The sequence below is a fragment of the Pseudophryne corroboree genome, chromosome 1 (genome assembly GCF_028390025.1).
Source record: "Pseudophryne corroboree isolate aPseCor3 chromosome 1, aPseCor3.hap2, whole genome shotgun sequence".
NCBI classification, from domain to species: domain Eukaryota; kingdom Metazoa; phylum Chordata; class Amphibia; order Anura; family Myobatrachidae; genus Pseudophryne; species Pseudophryne corroboree.
The window spans coordinates 17,334,174-17,360,997 of NC_086444.1; positions in this window are offsets into that span (position 1 = coordinate 17,334,174).

Below are 26,824 nucleotides of genomic sequence, written 5' to 3' on the forward strand. Positions count from 1 at the left end.
AGGACAGTGTAGGAGGCTGTGAGGGGAATAAGGACAGTGTAGGAGGCTGTGAGGGGAATAAGGACAGTGTAGGAGGCTGTGAGGGGAATAAGGACAGTGCAGGAGGCTGTGAGGGGAAATAAGGACAGTGCAGGAGGCTGTGAGGGGAAATAAGGACAGTGCAGGAGGCTGTGAGGGGAATAAGGACAGTGTAGGAGGCTGTGAGGGGAATAAGGACAGTGTAGGAGGCTGTGAGGGGAATAAGGACAGTGTAGGAGGCTGTGAGGGGAAATAAGGACAGTGTAGGAGGCTGTGAGGGGAAATAAGGACAGTGTAGGAGGCTGTGAGGGGAATAAGGACAGTGTAGGAGGCTGTGAGGGGAATAAGGACAGTGTAGGAGGATGTGAGGGGTATAAGGACAGTGCAGGAGGCTGTGAGGGGCATAAGGACAGTGTAGAAGGCTGTGAGGGGAATAAGGACAGTGTAGGAGGATGTGAGGGGTATAAGGACAGTGCAGGAGGCTGTGAGGGGCATAAGGACAGTGTAGGAGGCTGTGAGGGGAATAAGGACAGTGTAGGAGGCTGTGAGGGGCATAAGGACAGTGTAGGAGGCTGTGAGGGGAATAAGGACAGTCTAGGAGGCTGTGAGGGGAATAAGGACAGTGTAGGAGGCTGTGAGGGGCATAAGGACAGTGTAGGAGGCTGTGAGGGGAATAAGGACAGTGTAGGAGGCTGTGAGGGGAATAAGAACAGTGTAGGAGGCTGTGAGGGGAATAAGGACAGTGTAGGAGGCTGTGAGGGGAATAAGGACAGTGTAGGAGGCTGTGAGGGGAATAAGGACAGTGTAGGAGGATGTGAGGGGCATAAGAACAGTGTAGGAGGCTGTGAGGGGCATAAGAACAGTGTAGGAGGCTGTGAGGGGAATAAGGACAGTGTAGGAGGCTGTGAGGGGAATAAGGACAGTGTAGGAGGCTGTGAGGGGAATAAGGACAGTGTAGGAGGCTGTGAGGGGAATAAGGACAGTGTAGGAGGCTGTGAGGGGAATAAGGATAGTGTAGGAGGCTGTGAGGGGAATAAGAACAGTGTAGGAGGCTGTGAGGGGAATAAGGACAGTGTAGGAGGCTGTGAGGGGAATAAGGACAGTGTAGGAGGCTGTGAGGGGAATAAGGACAGTGTAGGAGGCTGTGAGGGGCATAAGAACAGTGTAGGAGGCTGTGAGGGGCATAAGAACAGTGTAGGAGGCTGTGAGGGGCATAAGAACAGTGTAGGAGGCTGTGAGGGGAATAAGGACAGTGTAGGAGGCTGTGAGGGGAATAAGGACAGTGTAGGAGGCTGTGAGGGGAATAAGGACAGTGTAGGAGGCTGTGAGGGGCATAAGAACAGTGTAGGAGGCTGTGAGGGGAATAAGGACAGTGTAGGAGGCTGTGAGGGGCATAAGGACAGTGTAGGAGGCTGTGAGGGGCATAAGAACAGTGTAGGAGGCTGTGAGGGGCATAAGAACAGTGTAGGAGGCTGTGAGGGGCATAAGAACAGTGTAGGAGGCTGTGAGGGGAATAAGGACAGTGTAGGAGGCTGTGAGGGGCATAAGGACAGTGTAGGAGGCTGTGAGGGGAATAAGGACAGTGTAGGAGGCTGTGAGGGGCATAAGGACAGTGTAGGAGGCTGTGAGGGGCATAAGAACAGTGTAGGAGGCTGTGAGGGGCATAAGAACAGTGTAGGAGGCTGTGAGGGGCATAAGAACAGTGTAGGAGGCTGTGAGGGGAATAAGGACAGTGTAGGAGGCTGTGAGGGGCATAAGGACAGTGTAGGAGGCTGTGAGGGGAATAAGGACAGCGTAGGAGGCTGTGAGGGGCATAAGAACAGTGTAGGAGGCTGTGAGGGGAATAAGGACAGTGTAGGAGGCTGTGAGGGGCATAAGGACAGTGTAGGAGGCTGTGAGGGGCATAAGGACAGTGTAGGAGGCTGTGAGGGGAATAAGGACAGTGTAGGAGGCTGTGAGGGGAATAAGGACAGTGTAGGAGGCTGTGAGGGGAATAAGGACAGTGTAGGAGGCTGTGAGGGGAATAAGAACAGTGTAGGAGGCTGTGAGGGGAATAAGGACAGTGTAGGAGGCTGTGAGGGGCATAAGGACAGTGTAGGAGGCTGTGAGGGGCATAAGGACAGTGTAGGAGGCTGTGAGGGGAATAAGAACAGTGTAGGAGGCTGTGAGGGGAATAAGGACAGTGTAGGAGGCTGTGAGGGGAATAAGGACAGTGTAGGAGGCTGTGAGGGGAATAAGGACAGTGTAGGAGGCTGTTAGGGGAATAAGGACAGTGTAGGAGGCTGTTAGGGGAATAAGGACAGTGTAGGAGGCTGTTAGGGGAATAAGGACAGTGTAGGAGGCTGTGAGGGGAATAAGGACAGTGTAGGAGGCTGTGAGGGGAATAAGGACAGTGTAGGAGGCTGTGAGGGGAAATAAGGACAGTGTAGGAGGCTGTGAGGGGAATAAGGACAGTGTAGGAGGCTGTGAGGGGAATAAGGACAGTGTAGGAGGCTGTTAGGGGAATAAGGACAGTGTAGGAGGCTGTTAGGGGAATAAGGACAGTGTAGGAGGCTGTTAGGGGAATAAGGACAGTGTAGGAGGCTGTGAGGGGAATAAGGACAGTGTAGGAGGCTGTGAGGGGAATAAGGACAGTGTAGGAGGCTGTGAGGGGAAATAAGGACAGTGTAGGAGGCTGTGAGGGGAATAAGGACAGTGTAGGAGGCTGTGAGGGGAATAAGGACAGTGTAGGAGGCTGTTAGGGGAATAAGGACAGTGTAGGAGGCTGTTAGGGGAATAAGGACAGTGTAGGAGGCTGTGAGGGGAAATAAGGACAGTGTAGGAGGCTGTGAGGGGAAATAAGGACAGTGTAGGAGGCTGTGAGGGGAAATAAGGACAGTGTAGGAGGCTGTGAGGGGAAATAAGGACAGTGTAGGAGGCTGTGAGGGGAATAAGGACAGTGTAGGAGGCTGTGAGGGGAATAAGGACAGTGTAGGAGGCTGTGAGGGGAATAAGGACAGTGTAGGAGGCTGTGAGGGGAATAAGGACAGTGTAGGAGGCTGTGAGGGGAATAAGAACAGTGTAGGAGGCTGTTAGGGGAATAAGGACAGTGTAGGAGGCTGTGAGGGGAATAAGAACAGTGTAGGAGGCTGTGAGGGGAATAAGAACAGTGTAGGAGGCTGTTAGGGAAATAAGGACAGTGTAGGAGGCTGTGAGGGGAAATAAGGACAGTGTAGGAGGCTGTGAGGGGAAATAAGGACAGTGTAGGAGGCTGTGAGGGGAAATAAGGACAGTGTAGGAGGCTGTGAGGGGCATAAGAACAGTGTAGGAGGCTGTGAGGGGAATAAGGACAGTGTAGGAGGCTGTGAGGGGAATAAGGACAGTGTAGGAGGCTGTGAGGGGAATAAGGACAGTGTAGGAGGCTGTGAGGGGAATAAGAACAGTGTAGGAGGCTGTGAGGGGAATAAGGACAGTGTAGGAGGCTGTGAGGGGAATAAGGACAGTGTAGGAGGCTGTTAGGGGAATAAGGACAGTGTAGGAGGCTGTGAGGGGAATAAGGACAGTGTAGGAGGCTGTGAGGGGAATAAGAACAGTGTAGGAGGCTGTGAGGGGAATAAGGACAGTGTAGGAGGCTGTGAGGGGAATAAGGACAGTGTAGGAGGCTGTGAGGGGAATAAGGACAGTGTAGGAGGCTGTGAGGGGCATAAGAACAGTGTAGGAGGCTGTGAGGGGCATAAGAACAGTGTAGGAGGCTGTGAGGGGCATAAGGACAGTGTAGGAGGCTGTGAGGGGAATAAGGACAGTGTAGGAGGCTGTGAGGGGAATAAGGACAGTGTAGGAGGCTGTGAGGGGAATAAGGACAGTGTAGGAGGCTGTGAGGGGAATAAGGATAGTGTAGGAGGCTGTGAGGGGAATAAGAACAGTGTAGGAGGCTGTGAGGGGAATAAGGACAGTGTAGGAGGCTGTGAGGGGAATAAGGACAGTGTAGGAGGCTGTGAGGGGAATAAGGACAGTGTAGGAGGCTGTGAGGGGCATAAGAACAGTGTAGGAGGCTGTGAGGGGCATAAGAACAGTGTAGGAGGCTGTGAGGGGCATAAGAACAGTGTAGGAGGCTGTGAGGGGCATAAGAACAGTGTAGGAGGCTGTGAGGGGCATAAGAACAGTGTAGGAGGCTGTGAGGGGAATAAGGACAGTGTAGGAGGCTGTGAGGGGCATAAGGACAGTGTAGGAGGCTGTGAGGGGAATAAGGACAGCGTAGGAGGCTGTGAGGGGCATAAGAACAGCGTAGGAGGCTGTGAGGGGAATAAGGACAGCGTAGGAGGCTGTGAGGGGCATAAGGACAGCGTAGGAGGCTGTGAGGGGCATAAGGACAGTGTAGGAGGCTGTGAGGGGAATAAGGACAGTGTAGGAGGCTGTGAGGGGAATAAGGACAGTGTAGGAGGCTGTGAGGGGAATAAGGACAGTGTAGGAGGCTGTGAGGGGAATAAGAACAGTGTAGGAGGCTGTGAGGGGAATAAGGACAGTGTAGGAGGCTGTGAGGGGCATAAGGACAGTGTAGGAGGCTGTGAGGGGCATAAGGACAGTGTAGGAGGCTGTGAGGGGAATAAGAACAGTGTAGGAGGCTGTGAGGGGAATAAGGACAGTGTAGGAGGCTGTGAGGGGAATAAGGACAGTGTAGGAGGCTGTGAGGGGAATAAGGACAGTGTAGGAGGCTGTTAGGGGAATAAGGACAGTGTAGGAGGCTGTGAGGGGAATAAGGACAGTGTAGGAGGCTGTGAGGGGAATAAGGACAGTGTAGGAGGCTGTGAGGGGAAATAAGGACAGTGTAGGAGGCTGTGAGGGGAATAAGGACAGTGTAGGAGGCTGTGAGGGGAATAAGGACAGTGTAGGAGGCTGTTAGGGGAATAAGGACAGTGTAGGAGGCTGTTAGGGGAATAAGGACAGTGTAGGAGGCTGTTAGGGGAATAAGGACAGTGTAGGAGGCTGTGAGGGGAATAAGGACAGTGTAGGAGGCTGTGAGGGGAATAAGGACAGTGTAGGAGGCTGTGAGGGGAAATAAGGACAGTGTAGGAGGCTGTGAGGGGAATAAGGACAGTGTAGGAGGCTGTGAGGGGAATAAGGACAGTGTAGGAGGCTGTTAGGGGAATAAGGACAGTGTAGGAGGCTGTTAGGGGAATAAGGACAGTGTAGGAGGCTGTGAGGGGAAATAAGGACAGTGTAGGAGGCTGTGAGGGGAAATAAGGACAGTGTAGGAGGCTGTGAGGGGAATAAGGACAGTGTAGGAGGCTGTGAGGGGAATAAGGACAGTGTAGGAGGCTGTGAGGGGAATAAGGACAGTGTAGGAGGCTGTGAGGGGAATAAGGACAGTGTAGGAGGCTGTGAGGGGAATAAGAACAGTGTAGGAGGCTGTTAGGGGAATAAGGACAGTGTAGGAGGCTGTGAGGGGAATAAGAACAGTGTAGGAGGCTGTGAGGGGAATAAGAACAGTGTAGGAGGCTGTTAGGGAAATAAGGACAGTGTAGGAGGCTGTGAGGGGAAATAAGGACAGTGTAGGAGGCTGTGAGGGGAAATAAGGACAGTGTAGGAGGCTGTGAGGGGAAATAAGGACAGTGTAGGAGGCTGTGAGGGGAAATAAGGACAGTGTAGGAGGCTGTGAGGGGCATAAGAACAGTGTAGGAGGCTGTGAGGGGAATAAGGACAGTGTAGGAGGCTGTGAGGGGAATAAGGACAGTGTAGGAGGCTGTGAGGGGAATAAGGACAGTGTAGGAGGCTGTGAGGGGAATAAGAACAGTGTAGGAGGCTGTGAGGGGAATAAGGACAGTGTAGGAGGCTGTGAGGGGAATAAGGACAGTGTAGGAGGCTGTTAGGGGAATAAGGACAGTGTAGGAGGCTGTGAGGGGAATAAGGACAGTGTAGGAGGCTGTGAGGGGAATAAGGACAGTGTAGGAGGCTGTGAGAGGAATAAGGACAGTGTAGGAGGCTGTGAGGGGAATAAGGACCGTGTAGGAGGCTGTGAGAGGAATAAGGACAGTGTAGGAGGCTGTTAGGGGAATAAGGACAGTGTAGGAGGCTGTTAGGGGAATAAGGACAGTGTAGGAGGCTGTTAGGGGAATAAGGACAGTGTAGGAGGCTGTGAGGGGAATAAGGACAGTGTAGGAGGCTGTTAGGGGAATAAGGACAGTGTAGGAGGCTGTTAGGGGAATAAGGACAGTGTAGGAGGCTGTTAGGGGAATAAGGACAGTGTAGGAGGCTGTGAGGGGAATAAGGACAGTGTAGGAGGCTGTTAGGGGAATAAGGACAGTGTAGGAGGCTGTTAGGGGAATAAGGACAGTGTAGGAGGCTGTGAGGGGAATAAGGACAGTGTAGGAGGCTGTGAGAGGAATAAGGACAGTGTAGGAGGCTGTGAGAGGAATAAGGACAGTGTAGGACGCTGTTAGGGGAATAAGGACAGTGTAGGAGGCTGTGAGGGGAATAAGAACAGTGTAGGAGGCTGTGAGGGGAATAAGGACAGTGTAGGAGGCTGTGAGGGAAATAAGGACAGTGTAGGAGGCTGTGAGGGGAAATAAGGACAGTGTAGGAGGCTGTGAGGGGAATAAGAACAGTGTAGGAGGCTGTGAGGGGAATAAGGACAGTGTAGGAGGCTGTTAGGGAAATAAGGACAGTGTAGGAGGCTGTGAGGGGAAATAAGGACAGTGTAGGAGGCTGTGAGGGGAAATAAGGACAGTGTAGGAGGCTGTGAGGGGCATAAGAACAGTGTAGGAGGCTGTGAGGGGAATAAGGACAGTGTAGGAGGCTGTGAGGGGAATAAGGACAGTGTAGGAGGCTGTGAGGGGAATAAGGACAGTGTAGGAGGCTGTGAGGGGAATAAGAACAGTGTAGGAGGCTGTGAGGGGAATAAGGACAGTGTAGGAGGCTGTGAGGGGAATAAGGACAGTGTAGGAGGCTGTGAGGGGAAATAAGGACAGTGTAGGAGGCTGTGAGGGGAATAAGGACAGTGTAGGAGGCTGTGAGGGGAATAAGGACAGTGTAGGAGGCTGTGAGGGGAATAAGAACAGTGTAGGAGGCTGTGAGGGGAATAAGGACAGTGTAGGAGGCTGTGAGGGGAATAAGAACAGTGTAGGAGGCTGTTAGGGGAATAAGAACAGTGTAGGAGGCTGTGAGGGGAATAAGGACAGTGTAGGAGGCTGTGAGGGGAATAAGAACAGTGTAGGAGGCTGTTAGGGGAATAAGAACAGTGTAGGAGGCTGTGAGGGGAATAAGGACAGTGTAGGAGGCTGTGAGGGGAATAAGGACAGTGTAGGAGGCTGTGAGGGGAATAAGAACAGTGTAGGAGGCTGTTAGGGGAATAAGGACAGTGTAGGAGGCTGTGAGGGGAATAAGGACAGTGTAGGAGGCTGTTAGGGGAATAAGGACAGTGTAGGAGGCTGTGAGGGGAATAAGGACAGTGTAGGAGGCTGTGAGGGGAATAAGAACAGTGTAGGAGGCTGTGAGGGGAATAAGGACAGTGTAGGAGGCTGTGAGGGGAATAAGGACAGTGTAGGAGGCTGTGAGGGGAATAAGGACAGTGTAGGAGGCTGTGAGGGGAATAAGGACAGTGTAGGAGGCTGTGAGGGGAATAAGAACAGTGTAGGAGGCTGTTAGGGGAATAAGAACAGTGTAGGAGGCTGTGAGGGGAATAAGGACAGTGTAGGAGGCTGTTAGGGGAATAAGGACAGTGTAGGAGGCTGTGAGGGGAATAAGGACAGTGTAGGAGGCTGTGAGGGGAATAAGAACAGTGTAGGAGGCTGTTAGGGGAATAAGGACAGTGTAGGAGGCTGTGAGGGGAATAAGGACAGTGTAGGAGGCTGTGAGGGGAATAAGGACAGTGTAGGAGGCTGTGAGGGGAATAAGGACAGTGTAGGAGGCTGTTACATGGTATCACAGATTTGGTCTTTGCAACTTCTATGTAAACTCATAGGGCGAGATTCAAATGTTATCGCGGATCCCTGCCCCCGCGCGCTCCTGCCAGCAGCTATTCAAATGTTGCTGCCGACGAGCGCGAGACCTTTATTTCAACTCTCTACCCCCGGGGTATTGAGCTGAAACATGTACAGCGAGCCATTTGTGTGCCCAAATAGGACTTTTCGCGTCGCGCCCATTCGTTTAGACGGGTTTTGCCGCTTGACGCGGCTAAACCCGACTGAAATGGGCATGATCAGCGTGAAAACGGGGGACAATTGAATTTCAGTTTAGACGGGAGATCGGGTGCAATTAAACAATTGAATTCCCCTAATAGAGCGAAATGCAAAGGTAGACTGAACAAAGGCTACTGGTAACTCTTTACTATTAGGGAAGTGGAATTTGTGGCCAAGGGTCCTTCACTCCTCTCGGTAATCCAGGGATAATCCTTTTTTTTATTGTAGCATATGGAGGGTTAACTCCTGCCCCCCCCCCCCTTCCCATTCCGAATCATTGCGGCTTCCAGTGAGAGATCAGACACTGCATAATTAAACAGGCATTTTGTACCCGTCTCATGCACACTGGCTACGACGCTATAACCTTACACAAATAACGTCTCTCCCAGCAGGTGACAAGTAGATTGTTTGTAAAGTGTGTTTCGAGGCCGCTGCTGGCGGGTTCATGCTCCGCTGCTAAGCGTTTTGTAGCTGGTAGCACAGGATTCTGTACATTGTACGTATTAGAAATAAGCTGCGCTATTTGTTCTGGTGATATTGGTAATTAAATAAATAAATAATGTTATAAAAGCATCATGTGACTACGTATATGGCAACACTGGGATTACAAGTAATGTCCATGACGTGGCTATAAAAGGTCTCTTCTCTTTGTATGGACGATACAACTTCTGTATTTCACTGTAAAGGGTACAAGATCCACTTTCCCGCTGCATGGAGCTGGTATGCGTGGGTTAACTCTCCGTCTGCTGGAACGTCTGCCTGACTGTTTGTTATTAAGCCTCCTCCAATAGTATTCTGTCCTGGGAGCGATGAGGCCTTTTACTTTTTTTTTTGCGTTTGCCCGAGTTAAAACCACCTGGATGCACTTAAACTATAAAAGTCAGTTGTCAGTAGGAAAGGGTTTGCATCACTAAGTAATTCCCCTTAAGCTTCTCTGATATTGCATTAATATTTAATGAGATAATTTGGCCTCCTCCGCTCTCTCCTGCACTCAGGGCTGCTCAAACTCTCTCCATCCCGTTGCCAGATGCATCAGCAGCAGCCCATCTGATGTATTAAGCATTTTGTACTTGGTGGAGGTGAAAGGTCAGGCAGAGAGAATGTGCGGATAATTTCCAGTGGAATGTGTCCAGGATTCCCATACAGTCTATCCATAATTCTAATGGAATTAGGGGCTGATCCAGGACTCCCCACTGCGCCAACTCTAATGGAGAACACACAGGAAACAGAGACTCTGGTTGGGGGGGCTGCAGTATTATAATGTGCTTGCTGTTTGTGTTTTGGAAAATGATGTTGAATTGCAGAAGTTTTTTTCAATATAAGGTCCTGTTGTATGTGTCCAGGCACTGTTAGGCCACACAACCGCCGGCCGCACCGTTGATGCTTTTTACAGCGAATGAAAATGCATTTTAAATGCAATTGCGTTTTAGAGAATTTAGGAGCTTCCTGTGGGCTTCCCCAATAGGAAAACAAATTAAACATGATGCATTCCGAAAAATGAAACAGAATTGGGGTTCAACGCTAGCAAACGGGATTGGGACACAAAACTGGCAAACTGGAAGGGAACAAAGCACTAGCAATCTGGAACGAGATACAACGTTTGCAAACTGGACTAGGATACAATGTTAGCAAACTGGAACTGGATACAATGCTAACAAACTGGAACAGGAAACAACGTTAGCAAACTGGAACGGTATACAATGCTAGCAAACTGGAACGGTATACAATGCTAACAAACTGGAACGAGATACAATGCTAACAAACTGGAACGAGATACAACGCTAACAAACTGGAACGGTATACAATGCTAGCAAACTGGAACGGTATACAATGCTAACAAACTGGAACGGGAAACAACGTTAGCAAACTGGAACGGCATACAATGCTAGCAAACTGGAACGGTATACAATGCTAACAAACTGGAACGAGATACAACGCTAACAAACTGGAACGGTATACAATGCTAGCAAACTGGAACGGTTTACAATGCTAACAAACTGGAACGGTATACAATGCTAGCAAACTGGAACGGGATACAACGTTAGCAAACTGGAACTGGATACAATGCTAACAAACTGGAACAGGATACAATGCTAACAAACTGGAACAGGATACGTTAGCAAAGTGGAACGGTATACCATGCTAGCAAAGTGGAACGGTATACCATGCTAGCAAACTGGAAATGGGATACAACGTTAGCAAACTGAAACGGTATACAATGCTAGCAAACTGGAACGGTATACAATGCTAGCAAACTGGAACGGGATACAACGTTAGCAAACTGGAACTGGATACAATGCTAACAAACTGGAACAGGATACGTTAGCAGGCTGGAACGGTATACCATGCTAGCAAACTGGAATAGGGCACAACAGGAGCAACTTAGAATGGGACACAATGCTAACAAACTGGAACGTGACACAGCACTAGCAAACTAAAATGGGAGAGAAAGATGTATATGTACTAATCCTTGGAGAGAGATAAAGTGGACGGATATAAAGTACAAACCAGTCAGCTCCTGTCATGTTACAGGCTGCGTTTACAAATGACAGTTAGGAGCTGATTGGCTGGTACTTTATCACTCTCCATGGCTTAGTACACAGGCCACAAAGTTGGCAAACTGGTATGGGACACAACGGTAGTGGACTAAAATTAGATACAATCCTGGCAAACTGGAATAGGACACAGTGCTAGCAATCTGTAACGGGACACAACGTTGATAGAATTGGAATAGGACACAGTGCTAGCAATCTGGAACGGGACACAAAGCTGATAGAATTGGAATAGGACACAGTGCTAGCAATCTGGAACGGGACACAAAGCTGATAGAATTGGAATAGGACACAGTGATAACAATCTGGAACGGGACACAAAGTTGATAGAATTGGAATAGGACACAGTGCTAGCAATCTGGAACGGGACACAAAGTTGATAGAATTGGAATAGGACACAGTGCTTGCAATCTGTAACGGGACACAAAGTTGATAGAATTGGAATAGGACACAGTGCTTGCAATCTGTAACGGGACACAAAGTTGATAGAATTGGAATAGGACACAGTGCTAGCAATCTGGAACGGGACACAAAGCTGATAGAATTGGAATAGGACACAGTGCTAGCAATCTGGAACGGGACACAAAGCTGATAGAATTGGAATAGGACACAGTGCTAGCAATCTGGAACTGGACACAAAGTTGATAGAATTGGAATAGGACACAGTGCTAGCAATCTGGAACGGGACACAAAGTTGATAGAATTGGAATAGGACACAGTGCTAGCAATCTGAAACGGGACACAAAGTTGATAGAATTGGAATAGGACACAGTGCTAGCAATCTGGAACGGGACACAAAGCTGATAGAATTGGAATAGGACACAGTGATAACAATCTGGAACGGGACACAAAGCTGATAGAATTGGAATAGGACACAGTGCTAGTAGTCTGGAACGGGACACAAAGCTGATAGAATTGGAATAGGACACAGTGCTAGTAATCTGGAACGGGACACAAAGCTGATAGAATTGGAATAGGACACAGTGCTAGCAATCTGTAACGGGACACAAAGCTGATAGAATTGGAATAGGACACAGTGCTAGCAATCTGGAACGGGACACAAAGTTGATAGAATTGGAATAGGACACAGTGCTAGCAATCTGTAACGGGACACAAAGCTGATAGAATTGGAATAGGACACAGTGCTAGCAATCTGGAATGGGACACAAAGCTGATAGAATTGGAATAGGACACAGTGCTAGTAATCTGGAACGGGACACAAAGCTGATAGAATTGGAATAGGACACAGTGCTAGCAATCTGGAACGGGACACAAAGCTGATAGAATTGGAATAGGACACAGTGCTAGTAATCTGGAACGGGACACAAAGCTGATAGAATTGGAATAGGACACAGTGCTAGCAATCTGGAACGGGACACAAAGTTGATAGAATTGGAATAGGACACAGTGCTAGCAATCTGGAACGGGACACAAAGTTGATAGAATTGGAATAGGACACAGTGCTAGCAATCTGGAACGGGACACAAAGCTGATAGAATTGGAATAGGACACAGTGCTAGCAATCTGGAATGGGACACAAAGCTGATAGAATTGGAATAGGACACAGTGCTAGCAATCTGGAACGGGACACAAAGCTGATAGAATTGGAATAGGACACAGTGCTAGCAATCTGTAACGGGACACAAAGTTGATAGAATTGGAATAGGACACACTGCTAGCAATCTGGAACGGGACACAAAGCTGATAGAATTGGAATAGGACACAGTGCTAGCAATCTGTAACGGGGCACAAAGCTGATAGAATTGGAATAGGACACAGTGATAACAATCTGGAACGGGACACAAAGCTGATAGAATTGGAATAGGACACAGTGCTAGCAATCTGGAACGGGACACAAAGTTGATAGAATTGGAATAGGACACAGTGCTAGCAATCTGGAACGGGACACAAAGTTGATAGAATTGGAATAGGACACAGTGCTAGCAATCTGGAACGGGACACAAAGCTGATAGAATTGGAATAGGACACAGTGCTAGCAATCTGGAACGGGACACAAAGCTGATAGAATTGGAATAGGACACAGTGCTAGCAATCTGGAACGGGACACAAAGTTGATAGAATTGGAATAGGACACAGTGCTAGCAATCTGGAACGGGACACAAAGTTGATAGAATTGGAATAGGACACAGTGCTAGCAATCTGAAACGGGACACAAAGTTGATAGAATTGGAATAGGACACAGTGATAACAATCTGGAACGGGACACAAAGCTGATAGAATTGGAATAGGACACAGTGCTTGCAATCTGGAACGGGACACAAAGCTGATAGAATTGGAATAGGACATAGTGCTAGCAATCTGGAACGGGACACAAAGTTGATAGAATTGGAATAGGACACAGTGCTAGCAATCTGTAACGGGACACAAAGCTGATAGAATTGGAATAGGACACAGTGCTAGCAATCTGTAACGGGACACAAAGCTGATAGAATTGGAATAGGACACAGTGATAACAATCTGGAACGGGACACAAAGTTGATAGAATTGGAATAGGACACAGTGCTAGCAATCTGGAACGGGACACAAAGCTGATAGAATTGGAATAGGACACAGTGATAACAATCTGGAACGGGACACAAAGCTGATAGAATTGGAATAGGACACAGTGCTAGTAATCTGGAACGGGACACAAAGCTGATAGAATTGGAATAGGACACAGTGCTAGTAATCTGGAATGGGACACAAAGCTGATAGAATTGGAATAGGACACAGTGCTAGCAATCTGTAACGGGACACAAAGCTGATAGAATTGGAATAGGACACAGTGCTAGCAATCTGGAACGGGATACAAAGTTGATAGAATTGGAATATGACACAGTGCTAGCAATCTGTAACGGGACACAAAGCTGATAGAATTGGAATAGGACACAGTGCTAGCAATCTGGAACGGGACACAAAGCTGATAGAATTGGAATAGGACACAGTGCTAGCAATCTGGAACGGGACACAAAGCTGATAGAATTGGAATAGGACACAGTGCTAGCAATCTGTAACGGGACACAAAGTTGATAGAATTGGAATAGGACACACTGCTAGCAATCTGGAACGGGACACAAAGCTGATAGAATTGGAATAGGACACAGTGCTAGCAATCTGGAACGGGACACAAAGTTGATAGAATTGGAATAGGACACAGTGCTAGCAATTTGTAACGGGACACAAAGCTGATAGAATTGGAATAGGACACAGTACTAGCAATCTGGAACGGGACACAAAGTTGATAGAATTGGAATAGGACACAGTGCTAGCAATCTGAAACGGGACACAAAGTTGATAGAATTGGAATAGGACACAGTGATAACAATCTGGAACGGGACACAAAGCTGATAGAATTGGAATAGGACACAGTGCTAGCAATCTGGAACGGGACACAAAGTTGATAGAATTGGAATAGGACACAGTGCTATCAATTTGGAATAGGACACAGTGCTAGCAATCTGGAACGGGACACAAAGCTGATAGAATTGGAATAGGACACAGTGCTAGCAATCTGGAACGGGACACAAAGTTGATAGAATTGGAATAGGACACAGTGCTAGCAATCTGGAACGGGACACAAAGCTGATAGAATTGGAATAGGACACAGTGCTAGTAATCTGGAACGGGACACAAAGCTGATAGAATTGGAATAGGACACAGTGCTAGCAATCTGGAACGGGACACAAAGCTGATAGAATTGGAATAGGACACAGTGCTAGCAATCTGGAACGGGACACAAAGCTGATAGAATTGGAATAGGACACAGTGCTAGCAATCTGGAACGGGACACAAAGCTGATAGAATTGGAATAGGACACAGTGCTAGCAATCTGGAACGGGACACAAAGCTGATAGAATTGGAATAGGACACAGTGCTAGCAATCTGTAACGGGACACAAAGCTGATAGAATTGGAATAGGACACAGTGCTAGCAATCTGGAACGGGACACAAAGTTGATAGAATTGGAATAGGACACAGTGCTAGCAATCTGGAACGGGACACAAAGTTGATAGAATTGGAATAGGACACAGTGCTAGCAATCTGGAACGGGACACAAAGCTGATAGAATTGGAATAGGACACAGTGCTAGTAATCTGGAACGGGACACAAAGCTGATAGAATTGGAATAGGACACAGTGCTAGCAATCTGGAACGGGACACAAAGCTGATAGAATTGGAATAGGACACAGTGCTAGCAATCTGGAACGGGACACAAAGCTGATAGAATTGGAATAGGACACAGTGCTAGCAATCTGGAACGGGACACAAAGTTGATAGAATTGGAATAGGACACAGTGCTAGCAATCTGGAACGGGACACAAAGTTGATAGAATTGGAATAGGACACAGTGCTAGCAATCTGGAACGGGACACAAAGCTGATAGAATTGGAATAGGACACAGTGCTAGCAATCTGGAACGGGACACAAAGTTGATAGAATTGGAATAGGACACAGTGCTAGCAATCTGGAACGGGATACAAAGTTGATAGAATTGGAATAGGACACAGTGCTAGCAATCTGGAACGGGACACAAAGTTGATAGAATTGGAATAGGACACAGTGCTAGCAATCTGGAACGGGACACAAAGTTGATAGAATTGGAATAGGACACAGTGCTAGTAATCTGGAACGGGACACAAAGTTGATAGAATTGGAATAGGACACAGTGCTAGCAATCTGGAACGGGACACAAAGCTGATAGAATTGGAATAGGACACAGTGCTAGCAATCTGGAACGGGACACAAAGCTGATAGAATTGGAATAGGACACAGTGCTAGCAATCTGGAACGGGACACAAAGTTGATAGAATTGGAATAGGACACAGTGCTAGCAATCTGGAACGGGACACAAAGTTGATAGAATTGGAATAGGACACAGTGCGAGCAATCTGGAACGGGATGCAACACTAGCAAACTGAAACGGGACAGAAAGTTTGCAAACTGGAATGTACACAATTCTGGTAAACAGGAACGGGACACAGCACTAGCAAACTGGATCGAAATACAATGCTAGCAACCTGGAATAAGACACAGTGCACTAGTGAGCTGCTTGTTATTGGCTGACAGGTGCTTTATGCATCACTTAGTCATAGGTTATACCTTGCAGTGAAAGTATATATATATATATATATATATATATATATATATAGTGTTCACTTTAGGATTTTTTTAGGACAGGGTACTGAGCATTGAAGAGGGCACATTTTTATTTTGAACGGCACATTTTTGATGTGACGCTTTGCGCACAAAGCATAGCGCATATGTTTATAGTTTTTGTACATTAGTAAACGTTTTGCCCTTAGTAAATCATATACCCATACATACATATAAGACACCTAACATCTGTACTGAGAAACATACTGTATATGTCCAGTCTTCTTGAAAGATCGGCTGTAGCATATACATGAGTAGATAATTATAAATGTCTTCTCCAGTGCTGAAGTAGTGATAATCTGTATGTGTTATAAAACAGAAAAGTTAAAACAATGGGTTAAAATATATAGGAAAAAAATAAGTCTGTTCTACTAGGGAAATACTGTAAGCAGTACATGCTCACTGCTTACCCTGTTCTTTCCCTCTTTATCAGAGTGCTGTGTTATTTACAGTGCCTCCTCTGCCATCCCGTTGGCTAAGGATAGAAATTGTGTTCCAATTTCAGAGGTGGGCAAGGAGTAGACAACAACATTATAACATGCACTCCGACTGTTACAGTCTGTATACAAGGGGGCGATTTATGGTCCTGCAGGGTGCACTGAAAAAGGGCAGGGTGCTTTTTCACACTTCAAAAATGAGCAGGGTGCAGCACCCTGCTGAAACAGCCTAGAAGGAACACTATATATATATATCTATATATATATCTATATCTATCTATATATATATATATATATATATATATATATATATACCTGGCGTAAATTTGGCGTATACTATATGATCCTATAAGGAGGTGTGTGTGGCTCTTATGTGCAATTTTTTTGGTCAGCTTATTTTTATGAATTACACTCACTTTATGTTTTTTTGCATCAGCTACTGTGTTTATAGGTACAGTATGTATCCATCAAGGACTACGCCCTGCGGATTTCACTTGAATATAATTCTAGTAAATGACAAACTAAGAACCTCAGGACAATACACATGATGTCTTTCTTGTCCAAATCCATCGCAGTCCTGGTGAGGTGTCAATAGTAATTGCCAGCGTCCTGCCAGCTCCCTGCAGACAAGCGCTAAACGCAGCCAGAAGAAGGACCTAAATCACTAAGGCTCACTCATCAAATGCACTTCTAGGTAGGAAGAGGTTCCTGCAAATTGTTCAAGGGCCATCTCTCCAGCATTAGGAGCCTTTTAACAAGAACGCTTCAATTTTCTGCTTTTATTTTCTTATTTCTAAAGACAGACGGTCTTGCGTTTCCCAAAGTGTGATTCTGATTATCCTGCTGAATAACATGAAAGGGTCTCCGCTAATAACACAATAGCTTTCTAAATATACAGAGAGACATAGGCCCTCATTCTGAGTTGTTCGCTCGTTAGTTTTTTTCGCAACGGAGCGATTAGTCGCAAACTGCGCATGCGCAACGTTCGCAGTGCGCCTGCGCCAAGTAAATTTGCTAAAAAGTTTGGTATTTTACTCACGGCCTAACGAAGAAATTTCATCGTTCTGGTGATCGGAGTGTGATTGACAGGAAGTGGGTGTTTCTGGGCGGAAACTGGCCATTTTATGGGTGTGTTCGAAAAAACGCTGCCGTTACTGGGAAAAACGCGGGAGTGTCTGAAGAAACGGGGGAGTGTCTGGGCGAACGCAGGGTGTGTTTGTGACGTCAAACCAGGAACGAAACTGACTGAACTGATCGCAGTGTAGGAGTAAGTCTCGAGCTACTCAGAAACTGCTAAGAATTTTCTATTCGCAATTCTGCTAATCTTTCGTTCGCAATTCTGCTATGCTAAGATACACTCCCAGAGGGCGGCGGCTTAGCGTGTGCAATGCTGCTAAAAGCAGCTAGCGAGCGAACAACTCGGAATTAGGGCCACTGATTGCAACGTCCAAAGGTAATTTTTCTTAATATTAAAAAACAAACAAAAATGTTCTGCAAAACTTTTTGAGCTCAACAACTCTGTTATTTACGTACTGAAGTCGGCTGGTAACGGGTCACTTATCTGCTGCAGTATTCTGAGGATGACAGCTGCTTCAGTGTCTTGGACTCACAGCAGCTTGTGTCCCGGTGACACTCTGGTTTTGTGCGGGTGTGTGTTCTCCCAGGTAATGTGCTCCAAGCTATTCAGTGATCAAACCACAAGTAACACTGTGGCTCCCGCTGTTACTGTGATACAATGGCCCAGCGCTCTGATTCTCTCTACTACTGTTTGTGTCAGGCTGTTGTGTTGTTGATGCTCCTCCTCCTTACAGAATATGAATGAAGGTGAAGACCACAGGGGAGGGGCATCGACAACCAGCACACATAGTCCTGCCTCGTAGGAGGGTAGTCAGAGAGTTAGACCACTGCATGTGAGGAGAAATGCTGGACCACCCTGATTTTATCTTAGACTCCTATTTATTTATTATTTTATTTATTAGCAGTTTCTTATATAGCGCAGCATAGTCCGTTGCGCTTTACAATTAGAACAACAATTATAGAACAAAACTGGGCAAAGACAGACAGACAGACAGACAGAGGTAGGAAGGCCCTGCTCGCAAGCTTACAATCTATAGGGAAATAGGCATTGATACACAAGGATAGATGCTACCTGTTACATAATGGTTCCCCAGGTTGCTAGGTTCTTAATGGGTTGTATATGATATGATCACCCAGCAATGTTGGAAGACAAAATGTGAGTTTATGTGGACTGTACAGAGGGGATGTAACTTGATAGGGAAGCTGTTAAGGTTATGTGTGTGGGTCTGAAATTTGGTAGGCTTGTCTGAAGAGATGAGTTTTCAGAGAACGTTTAAAGGTTTGGAGACTAGAGGAGAGTCTTATTGTGCGTGGGAGTGCATTCCACAGAGTGGGTGAAGCCCGGGTAAAGTCCTGTAATTTTGAGTGGGAACAGGTAATACATGTGGATGAGAGACGCAGATCTTGTGCAGAGCGGAGGGGTCGGATGTGGAGATATTTTGAGATGAGTGAGATGTATGATGGTGCAGTTTGGTTAATAGCCTTGTATGTAATTAAAAGTATTTTATATTTGACACGGTAGAAAACCGGTAACCAATGGAGGGACTGACAGAGCGGATCAGCAGATGAAGAACGTCTGGCGAGGAAGATTAGCCTCGCAGCTGCATTTAAAATGGATTGAAGTGGTGATAGCCTATGTTTGGGAAGACCAGTAAGGAGACTATTACAATAATCAATGCGGGAGATGATGAGTGCATGGATTAGAGTTTTTGCAGTGTCTTGTGTAAGATAAGGGCGTATTTTCGATATGTTTTTAAGGTGCATTTAACATGATTTAGAGACAGATTGTGTGGTACAAAGGACAGTTCAGAGTCAAGGGTGACACCTAGGCAGCGAGCTCGTGGGGTAGGGTGGATAGTTGCATTGTCAACAGTTATGGCAATATCAGGTTGGTAACTACTCTTAGCTGGTGGGAAAATAATTAATTCGGTTTTGGAAATGTTGCGTTTGAGGTGGCGAGATGACATCCAAGATGAAATGGCAGACAGGCATCCAGTGACACGAGCCAATACTGGTGGTGACAAATCTGGGGAGGATAGGTAGATTTGAGTATCATCTGCGTACAAATGACACTGAAATCCAAAGGAGCTGATTAGTTTACCAAGAGAGGAGGTATAGATTGAGAAAAGCAGAGGACCTAAGACTGAGCCTTGCGGTACTCCAACTGATAGCGGTAGAGAAGAGGAGGTAGAATCAGACAAGTGAACACTGAAAGAGCGATTAGATAGGTAGGATGAGAACCAAGAAAGGGCTGTGTCCTGAAGACCTAGGGATTGTAGTGTTTGTATGAGAAGAGAGTGGTCAACAGTGTCAAAAGCAGCAGAGAGATCTAGAAGAATAAGTAGTGTGTAATGGCCTTTTGATCTAGCAGTGACTAGATCATTCACTACTTTGGTCAGTGCCGTCTCTGTGGAGTGTTGGGCACGAAAGCCTGACTGAAGTGGGTCCAGTAAGTTGTGCGAGTTAAGAAAGTGTGTAAGGCGAGTGTAGGCAAGCCTCTCAAGTAGCTTGGAGGGACTGGGTAGCTGAGAAATGGGACGGTAGTTAGAGAGTGTGTTTAGGTCAGAGTTGTGTTTTTTTAGAATGGGAGTAATCACTGCATGTTTAAACAGAGAGGGAAAGATACCAGTAGAGAGAGAGAGAGAGATTACAGATTGAATTCATTCCACATTGCTTTACAAAATGGTACCCAGTATCACCAGTGTTACTGTGCAAATTGGCAATATTGGTGGTGGAAAAAGTGCCGCTTTTACATTGCCACTTTATAACCATCGGCTGCAATTAAATCGCCTACATAATGAGTTTACTTTTAGAGCGTCTAAGACATTTTTCACTTTAAATTAATAGATGCAGCTGCGCCTTGCAGCACAAAGTGCCAACGACTGTGCACTAAAGTCCGCTCCATCCGTAGCAACATTCCCTCAGCCGTATCCAAGTTTTCTTATCGGTGATTCCTCTGAACATTCAGTCCAACGTTGATAATAATGGTGTCATGCAAATAGACGGTGTCTCCAGACATGATCCGGCGTGGGGATCCCTCAACCGCGTCCGTGGGGGGCGACAGTACACCTGGAAGGGATGAAATGCGCCCTATTCTCTGTATTATTAGCAATAGTTCCACTGTTGGTCTTTGTGTAATAAACAACGTACTAGATATTACGGGAAATTAAGTCCTGGTTCTTAAAGTCTTAGGGGTCTGTTTATGCAGCTGGGAACAGCCCCCTGTTCCATGAAGCACCTGAGAAACCGCTTTTTCTTGCTATCGTCGTATTCAAGAAGGGTTATACCGTGGAGAAGATTTCCCCAGCGGTGCCCCTGATTAGTGTAAAAGAATCGCTTTCCCATATTCTGGTCATAGAAGAATAGAAACTTGTTTCTGTTTTGCTTTTCAATGTAATATCTCCATCCGGAGACGGTGAAATGAGCTGCAGCGTTACTTGGTAGTGGGAGAGGAGCAGTGAAGCTCCACCTCCGACGCTACGCCCCCTTGTATCCAGCGTCTGCCCTGCGATGTGATGCACAAGGCACTGCCGCAGGATGAAGGAAACTTACCAGATGTGCAATACTTCATTCTCCACGCTGCTTGTGGGGATTACAGTGGAGGGGATGTGTTTGGCATCCTGGCGGTCATGTGACTGGCGGCGGAATCCTGACGCTACTCAGGAGACTGATGGCGGAGCACTGACAGCCGACACATCCTGTCGGGATCTGCAGTGTTGGGATGCTGCCGCTGTGGGTCATGTGAGGAGACACTTCATTGGCGTCTGAATGGTTACATAATACTACAATACAGTATATCCCATTGATATGACGCAATATATAGTGGTAATTGCCGGTAGCCTCGTCCTGTTATATATGAGTACACCCCTTAGTAGGAGGCTGGTTTACACTGGATCGCGTTTGTCAGCATTTCCCCCCCTTTTATCCGCATGTTTCATAGCTGCAGTGTAGGGATGTCCAGAGCTTTACACTGGAAGCCGCATTTCCTGACACTCTCGGAAGAAAAACGCTGGGATTTAGTTAAACCCCAGATATAAAATCCCTTCTAATTGTTTCCTGCACATGGAGCAGATGGAAATCTCTCTCCTGTTTCTGTGGGGTTTTGGCATTTCTGTGTTTTGAGCGGCGTATTTTCGGTGTGGTGCCTGACCTGCGAACGCATGGGGGACACATGTCACACCTTCCAGCTCTGGAACAGTTAATCACGCTCCCCGGGCTGTTGGAGCGGCCTGGCCAGAGGAGATCGGTGCTCATTTGCAATGCAGATGGGGCGCAGTAAGCGCACTGCCGGGAGTCTGCGGACAGGGATGACATGCAGTGCAGAAAACTGCTGTCCAAGGATACTACACCCGGCTGGGTGACCCACAGGCCAGGATCATTATTCCTCAGCTAGAAGAGGTCCCCGGGGATGCTGGACCTGAGCTTCCATCATGATAACTGAGCAGGACATCTAATCTCCTGTTACTGGCCGGAGTCACTCACCGGCGTCACAGCGACCGCAGTGTAATCACTAAGAGCAACACCTGCATTAAATGAATAATGTGTAACATTATAGATGTCATTAACTGTCACAAAGCAAATATGCTGAGCGCTCAATAGCTTTTTAATGGCTGATATTAACTATAGTTAAAAATGATAGAAAGCTATTTTTAAGCAAATAAATAATTTAGTTATTTTGAGGGAGGAATAAAAATATGTGCAAGTTTTCCATTCATACAGCACCCCTATACATCTGTCATACAGCACCCCCATACATCTGTCATACAGCACCCCCATACATCTGTCACAGAGCACCCCCATACATCTATCATAGAGCACCCCCATACATCTGTCATAGAGCACCCCTATACATCTGTCATAGAGCACCCCCATACATCTGTCATAGAGCACCCCTATACATCTGTCATACAGCACCCCCATACATCTGTCATACAGCACCCCTATACATCTGTCATAGAGCACCCCCATACATCTGTCATACAGCACCCCTATACATCTGTCATACAGCACCCCCATACATCTGTCATACAGCACCCCCATACAGCACCCCCATACATCTGTCATACAGCACCCCCATACATCTGTCATACAGCACCCCCATACATCTGTTCCATCCATACAGCACCCCTATACATCTGTCATAGAGCACCCCCATACATCTGTCATACAGCACCCCTATACATCTGTCATAGAGCACCCCCATACATCTGTCATACAGCACCCCCATACATCTGTCATACAGCACCCCCGTACATCTGTCATACAGCACCCCCATACATCTGTCATACAGCACCCCCATACATCTGTTCCATCCATACAGCACCCCTATACATCTGTCATAGAGCACCCCCATACATCTGTCATACAGCACCCCTATACATCTGTCATAGAGCACCCCCATACATCTGTCATACAGCACCCCTATACATCTGTCATACAGCACCCCCATACATCTGTAATAGAGCACCCCATACATCTGTCATACAGCACCCCCATACATCTGTCATACAGCACCCCCATACATCTGTTCCATCCATACAGCACCCCTATACATCTGTCATAGAGCACCCCCATACATCTGTCATACAGCACCCCTATACATCTGTCATAGAGCACCCCCATACATCTGTCATACAGCACCCCTATACATCTGTCATATAGCACCCCCATACATCTGTCATACAGCACCCCCATACATCTGTCATAGAGCACCCCCATACATCTGTCATAGAGCACCCCATACATCTGTCATAGGTCACCCCCATACACCTGTCATAGAGCACCCCCATACATCTGTCCCATCCATAAAGCACCCCCATACACCTGTCCCATCTGTAGCGCACCCCTATATACTGGGCCCATTCATACAGCACCCCCATACATCTGTCATAGAGCACCCCAATAAATCTGTCATAGAGCACCCCCATACATCTGTCCCATCCATACAGCACCCCCATATACCTGTCCCGTCTTTAGTGCACCCCCATATACTGGGCCCATTCATACAGCACCCCCATACACCGGTTCCATCCATAGAGCACCTCCATACATCTGTCATAGATCACCCCCATACACCTGTCATAGATCACCCCCATACCTGTCCCATCCATAGAGCACCCCCATACCTGTCCCATCCATAGAGCACCCCCATACACCTGTCATAGAGCACCCCCATACACCTGTCATAGATCACCCCCATACCTGTCCCATCCATAGAGCACCCCATACACCTGTCCCATCCATAGAGCACCCCCATACACCTGTCCCATCCATAATGTCCCCCATACACTAGTCTTATTTATAAAGCACCCCCATACACCTGTCCCATCCATAGAGCACCTCATACACCTGTCCCATCCATAGAGCACCTCATACACCTGTAATACAGCACCCCATACACCTGTCCCATCCATACAGCACCCCCATACACCTTTCCCATCCACAGAGCACCTCATGCACCTGTCCCATCCATAGAGCACCTCATACACCTGTCCCATCCATAGAGCACCTCATACACCTGTCATACAGCACCCCATACACCTGTCCCATCCATACAGCACCCCCATACACCTTTCCCATCCACAGAGCACCTCATGCACCTGTCCCATCCATAGAGCACCTCATACACCTGTCCCATCCATAGAGCACCTCATACACCTGTCATACAGCACCCCATACACCTGTCCCATCCATACAGCACCCCCATACACCTTTCCCATCCACAGAGCACCTCATGCACCTGTCCCATCCATAGAGCACCTCCATACACCTGTCCCATCCATATAGCACCCCCATACACCTTTCCCATCCACAGAGCACCTCATGCACCTGTCCCATCCATAGAGCACCCCATATACCTGGCATACAGCACCCCATACACCTGTCCCATCCATACAGCACCCCCATACACCTTTCCCATCCACAGAGCACCTCATGCACCTGTCCCATCCATAGAGCACCTCATACACCTGTCCCATCCATAGAGCACCTCATACACCTGTCATACAGCACCCCATACACCTGTCCCATCCATACAGCACCCCCATACACCTTTCCCATCCACAGAGCACCTCATGCACCTGTCCCATCCATAGAGCACCTCCATACACCTGTCCCATCCATACAGCACCCCCATACATCTGTCATAGAGCACCCCCATACATCTGTCATAGGTTACCCCCATACACCTGTCATAGAGCACCCCCATACATCTGTCATACAGCACCCCCATACACCTGTCATAGAGCACCTCCATACACCTGTCCCATCCATACAGCACCCCATACATCTGTCATAGAGCACCCCCATACATCTGTCATAGGTCACCCCCATACACCTGTCATAGAGCACCCCCATACATCTGTCATACAGCACCCCCATACACCTGTCATAGAGCACCTCCATACACCTGTCCCATCCATACAGCACCCCATACATCTGTCATAGAGCACCCCCATACATCTGTCATAGGTCACCCCCATACACCTGTCATAGAGCACCCCCATACACCTGTCATACAGCACCCCCATATACCTGTCATAGAGCACCCCCATACATCTCTCCCATCCATAAAGCACCCCCATACACCTGTCCCATCTGTAGCGCACCCCTATATACTGGGCCCATTCATACATCACCCCCATAGATCTGTCATAGAGCACCCCAATAAATCTGTCCCATCCATAGAGCACCCCCATATAACTGTCCCATCTGTAGTGCACCCCCATATACTGGGCCCATTCATACAGCACCCCCATACACCGGTTCCATCCATAGAGCACCTCCATACATCTGTCATAGAGCACCCCCATAAATCTGTCATAGAGCACCCCCATACACCTGTCATAGATCACCCCCATACCTGTCCCATCCATAGAGCACCCCCATACACCTGTCATAGAGCACCCCCATAAATCTGTCATAGAGCACCCCCATACATCTGTCATAGATCACCCCCATACACCTGTCATAGATCACCCCCATACCTGTCCCATCCATAGAGCACCCCCATACCTGTCCCATCCATAGAGCACCCCCATACACCTGTCATAGAGCACCCCCATACACCTGTCATAGATCACCCCCATACCTGTCCCATCCATAGAGCACCCCATACACCTAATAGAAACACAGAGGCGATCTCCCAGCGATGCTATAATATGTACCAAATCCGTGTGTATTCCTGTTCCTCAAACAGAGAACATAATATATGACATGTCCATTAGTAGATATCAAATATTTCCACAGATGACTTTCCAAGGTCACTATCGTTCAGTGACTGACCTGTACTAAATGAGATGCATTCCCATAAAGGTTTCTTTCACACTTCATATACCAACAGCCTTCTAACACACGGTCTATTAGTACCAGGCTTACCTTTATGGCATGCCCTATATACACTGAGAGGTATCTTTTTCCAGTCCTGGTTGACGTCTGGACTTCCGTCACCTCCACAGAAATGGCTCCAAATGACAGCAAGTGGTGAAAAAAGTATTTTTATTCCAAAAAAGAATTCTCCCACAACAATGCAGGATTAAAAGAATTAAAAACAACAAATAATAAAATACAAGAGGCACCCAATATTAAGAATAGCAGGGTGTTGTCGCATTCATAGTGGATGCGACCAAAATGTGTGTGTACACGCAGCCGCTGCGCATGTGCAGTTTGCTGATATCGCCAAACTGCTCTGCGAGCTGCAAGTCCCGAAATGTTTACATTAAACGTATACTGTGCTGTACATGTAGAGTGGTATGTAGTGACACAGTGCTGTAAAGGTAGAGTGGTATGTAGTGACACAGTGCTGTACATGTAGAGTGGTATGTAGTGACACAGTGCTGTACATGTAGAGTGGTATGTGGTATTATAGCGGTGGGCATGTAGAGTGGTATATGGTGATACACTGCTGTACATGTAGAGTGGTCTGTAGTGACACAGTGCTGTACATGTAAGGTAGTATGTAGTAGTATAGCGGTGGGCATGTAGAGTGGTATACGGTGATACAGTGCTGTACATGTAGAGTGGTATGTAGTGACACAGTGCTGTACATGTAAGGTAGTATGTAGTATTATAGCGGTGGGCATGTAGAGTGGTATACGGTGATACAGTGGTGTATAGTGGTCTGTAGTATTACAACGGTGTGCATGTAGAGTGGTATACGGTGATACAGTGGTGCACATGTAGAGTGGTCTGTAGTGATACAGTGCTGCACATGTAAGGTATTATGTAGTATTATAGCGGTGTGCATGTAGAGTGGTATACGGTGATACAGTGGTGCACATGTAGAGTGGTCTGTAGTGACACAGTGCTGTACATGTAAGGTAGTATTATAGCGGTGTGCATGTAGAGTGGTATACGGTGTACAGTGGTGTACATGTAGAGTGGTCTGTAGTGATACAGTGCTGCACATGTAAGGTATTATGTAGTATTATAGCGG